The following is a 5,438-nucleotide window of genomic DNA, read 5'->3' as shown; positions in this document are numbered from 1 at the left end:
GACGACGACGCTTACGATTAATTCGACGAGAATTAATGTGAACCGTTGACATGTGTGCCGCGAGGTTAAGTCGTTTGGTTAAAACCGTTGAAGCTTCGAGGGCGGACGATGCTTGCCCTGGAACCGGCCAGTTCTCTTCTTCCCGTCCAAAAAACGGGAAATCTCGTGTTTCGCGACGTGAAAGAAAAAGAGTTTCGATTTCGCCGTGATCGCCGAATCCCGATTTTCCAGGGTTGTGCAAAGAAAATCGGCGTTAAACTCGCCTTGGAGATTGGCGTAGGAAGCGAGGTCAGTTGATCGCTTATTGACCACTGTTGACTCGTGTTGACACCGCAGACCTTAGATGGATAAATATACCGTCGAGGCGCGGGTCAAGTGGATATCTGCACGGCGTTCGCCCACACCAGGTTGAAAAACTGCCGCGGAACTCTTTTGCCCTCGAAAGTTTGCCCTCGCGCACACGTTTACGAATGTCTTCTCCGAGCCCTAGTTCTCATAGTCGTCCACAAATACATCCTTAGCCATAAAATGTATTCTCCGAGCTCGAGTTATTAAGGTAGGATAATGATTTCAATGGTAAGAGGAAAAGTTTTCGAAGAACGGTTGAGATTGAGTAGAAAGATAGAAAGATTGCTTATAGAAATATTGGAACTGGATGCAGAAGAATAATTGGACAAGCTGATTATTAACGGTGAAACAATCAATATGATAAATTTCATGTGAAAATGTTTAGATAAATGTAGCTCTGAATATATTTTTCGTATTCCATCCGCATCTTTGCAATGAATCCTTGATTATTTCAATGTAAAATGTACATTGGATATCTTTGTAGTAAGTAATTCAACTATGAAGCACGGTTCTCAATCAGAGTTACATTGCTTTTCCTTTCCTTTTCATTCTTTCTTTATTCCTTTTCAGAAAGGCACTTAATTTGAAGGCTAATTTGTTTTTAGGATCTTAAGCCAAATGTTCTAATTTTTTTATTATTATTAAATCTAGATTTTCTAATGAACACAATACCTATGCTTTCAATCTGCTTCCAAATACTTTGATACACGTTTTGCTTAATTAAAATCCGATTTAATTGATTAAAATAAAAATGCAGTTTTAAAAACTTTGTATCGCGACAGATAGGAAGGATGCGTGGTATGTCGCTGCAAAAGAGAACGAGCAAGAAAGCATCAATTTATTTGGATGCTTAGCAAAGAAGAAGCAGCAATTATGATATTTGTCCCCATTAGGTGAATTGGGGTGGCGACTTGCGTGACCCCAACTGATCGCGGCGGTTCGCTAACTCGCACAATGGGCCCGGGGTCAAATAAGAGCGTTTCTCTCTCTCTCCTCTCCTCTCCTCTCCTCTCCTCTCCCCCCTCCCTGCTTCCACGCTTTGGCCTTAGAAGAAATCTTCGCGTTTCGTCGAATGCGTGGATCGATTTCTCGACCCGAGTGTCCACATCGTGCGTGTCGAATCGTTATCGAGATAAATTGGGTCGAACGAATCGGCAAGTCGATTGAGTTAATCGTGACGAAGCCGAGATGATTCTCAAAATATACATCTTTTCGTAATTGGATTATTAGTTTTATTTTCGTCTCCATCGTCGATTTAAAATAATCGAGTGAAACGCCAAAGATATTGCGACTATTATTGTTTTCAAAATGATATCTCAGTGTAAAATATTATGTGTACATACGTATATTTTAAATTTATTTTAATTTTAATATACTATATTTACACTTTATACTAATTTTATAAATATAATATTTTAATATAATACAATTATTTTATTTTAATATTTTTGAATATATTTTAAATTGTTAATTATTTTTAGAAAGAACTCCAAACGTGTTGTTTTATATTATCCGTGTTATACAAAGGAAATTCTTCATACAACTTGAATTCATGCAACGCGTGTCTATAAGATAATAACATGATTGCATGAATTAAAGAATAGAAATCTTATATGTAAATTTGTATATAATAATTCTCGAAACGGGTATCAATGAGGTAGCTTGTTTTTGCCGTGAAAGATTATATCTCCTGTTAAGAAATTGATATTTCACCAATCATTATTATCTTGACAAGTAATCCCCTAATCCTTTTCTACTAATTCCTTTACTAAAGATTCTAAAATTTTTAAAAATAAGAAAACTATTATAGCTCAATGAAAGGATTATTGTTAAATTTCTTTAAACAAATATTTGTAGTTTATTTGGTCTACGATACTTTGTTAAAATTTAAAAATTTTGAAAGCATGAAACTTAGTCTCTTTTTATTGAAATTTTAAAAAAAATTTACAAAAATTAGGATGATTCATTCACTTAAATCATATTACTTTTACCAATATGTATCTGTTTCTTAATTCTACGATGCTTTGTTAAAATTTAAAAATTTTCAAATCATATAGTCGTTTTCTACAATTATTAAAATTCTAAAGTTTCGAAAATATGAAAATTAGGATCAACGTTCGTCTAAATCATACAATTATTGTTAAATTAAGCAAATATTTATACCTTAGTCCCGTTCTACGATTCCATTATTAAAATTCTAAAATTTTGAAAGCACGAGAGTCAGTCGCTTTCACAATTTCTTACTAAAATTACGAAAACCAGGATAAATAAATGTGCTCGAGTTAAATGTTCGTTCATCTAAATCGTGCAATTATCGTTTAAATTAAATAAATATTTATCTAGTCATTAAAATTCCAAAATTCTAAAAATACAAAAGCTAGTCGCTTTCTACAATTCGTTAACTAACTACAATTCCAGAAATTTAAAAATTACGGTCGTTTGCCTAAATCGCGTAATTATTGTTAAATTACTTTAACAAATACCTAGTTTTACAAAACCATTTCTAAAACCTAGTCTAGGAACCTTTCTACAATTCTTCATTAAAATTCGAAAAATTTAAAAATCGCGAAAACTAGAATCGAAATGGTTCTAAATCACTAATTATCAAATTACTTTTCTCTTTTACAAAAATATATATCCTCGTTCAACTCCTTTTTAAAAATTGTAGGGCGAATTGTTGGAGGTTGTTGAACGCTCGCCTCGATTCGCGGGGGGTTATTTTTTGGTTAAAAGGCGGGATAGACGCGAGGCAAGGTTAGCAGAAAAGCAGGAGAACGGTCGTTGTTGCGGAGACCGCTCCGGCAAGATCGAGGAGGGAGAAGATTGGAAAGGAGCGCGAGGAGAGCTATAGCCGGAAGAGGAGACAATCGGGGGGAAGGGAGAGAAAGGAGGAGAGGGAGGGGCGGGAGAGAGAAGAAGTGGAAGAGAGAAGGGTAGAAAACGGTCACGCCCGATTCGTACACCTAACCGGAGAGATACGCGTCTGATTCGTCGGTCGCAATTGGTGGAGGCGGTACAGACAGGTATCCATATCCGGTATGGGTTGGGTTACGGGTTGCTCTCCAGTTCACCCTCATCCTCTTCGGCGTCTTCCTGATACCGATACAAAACGCGCGCACATCACCCTCGCCCCTCGATTCGATTTTCATCGAATCAAAAGATCACGGATCATAATTTTCCATCGATGGATCGATTACGCGTCCGATCGAGCGAATCGAATATACCGAGTTTATGCGGCAACGATATTCGGAAACATTTTGGGTACGAGATGGGAAGGATATTTATCGACTTATGAGGGAGGATGGATTAGGATTTACTAGTATTTATTAGTTTCAAATTTTCAAAGTATTAAACGAAAGAAATTTTCTTTTCTCTTTTTCGTACAAAAGGAAGCGTCAATTCGTAATAAATTTCCTTTTCGGATTAGTGTTTACGAAGGTGTCATATAATTATCGAAATGAATCAGACTCGATCATCGCGTGAAATTGTTCAAAAGGAGAAATATATATATATATATATATATATATATACTTTTACACTTCTTTACAAATCTTGATAAATAAAATATATTCCGAGATTTGCTTTGTACACGAGATTTAATATTATCCATTACGAAAGTTGTGGTATTATCAGGAAACGGACGAAGAAAGGCCCCCGATCCCGAAGAATGGGAAAGGTTGCGGATGAGTATAAAGTTGAAAGAGGTATTTACAAATTGTATAGACCGATTTTTGTAGCGTCGGTTCATCGAGTAAAATACGGTACCTATTGATTTACGGTGTTTACACTGATAATCCTTTTATTAACGAATTTCTATGCTTTCCAAGTCGAAAGGTTTAAAGGGACGTCTCATCGAACGGGGAAGAAAGGGCGGAGTACCGTTGTGGTTGCATAGATTAGCATCTAGCCCAACAGCCAACACTCATTAGCGGATTTATTGCCCGGTTCCTCGTTAAAATCCTATTGACTCGTAACCCTTACCCCGCCCTTTCTCGTCTCTGGGGAAAATTTCGAACAGTTTCGAATCCGTCCGTAAGCACCAAATCGGTCAGATCGGTCGAGTCTTCTTTGATTCGTTCCAACCTTCCAACAATTTCCTTCTTCCCCTGCTGTGAATTTTCTTGATCCAACTTTCGATTCTTGCTTTGCGTACATACACGTATATTTTAACGTATTCGTTAACATGTAATTATACACGTTCTGTTTTATCGATCGGGAAATTTCGATTTTCGATCGATCCGAGTCAATTGTATCCGAAATTTGTTGGCAAAATTGCGCAATTTTAGATATTTAGATATTTAAAGAGAAATTGTTGAAAAAAACTTTACATACATCCTGGAACAATAGAAATTAATCATCTATATGAATAATCCGTAGAAAAATTAAGAGAAAGGATTGTAACTGTAGAGAGAGATGTTAGAAGAGAAGAGTTTAACGGAAGTTTTAAACCGATTCTTTTGGTATCGATAATTTATAACCAGGCAATTATCCACGGTTTCGTGAACAATAAGTCGGAAAGAACGATAGAAGGGGTGTATTGAAGGGTGTATTTGCGGAAACGCGCACCGTCAAAGATACGGGGAATTTGTCGATTAGACGGATTATGAGAAATTTTCAATCTTTGCCCATTCATGCTGCTTATACAAACTTTCCATCCTTCCCTTAAACAAGTGTGACGTTTGTAACCGCAACAAGATTTATTATTTCCATTCTTTCTTCCTTTCTTTCGGATAACGGTTCTTCTTATTATTGTTGTGGTCAAGTCGATTGTGATTGACAATGTGCCAAAATACGTAAAGATAGATTTCCTTTCCTACCTATTACGCAATAACGCGTCTCTCCTTTCTTTCGTCATTTTTTCCCCCAAAATTTCATTCCTAAAAATCGTTTCCAAAAAAAGAAAAAAACAATTTTTTTCCACGATTCGACGAACAAAAAGCGTAATTAATATTATCAAAAAACTTGGATAAATAGAATTTTTCTTATTTCTTCTTCTTCTTCTTCTTTTCTTATTATTCTATTCTTTTTTTTTAAAACAGAACAGATCAAAGTATTAATTCGCTTGTTCGTGAATATATAAATTACGTATA

Source organism: Apis mellifera, linkage group LG4, assembly GCF_003254395.2.
Source record: "Apis mellifera strain DH4 linkage group LG4, Amel_HAv3.1, whole genome shotgun sequence".
NCBI classification, from domain to species: domain Eukaryota; kingdom Metazoa; phylum Arthropoda; class Insecta; order Hymenoptera; family Apidae; genus Apis; species Apis mellifera.
This window is presented reverse-complemented; position numbering follows the sequence as displayed.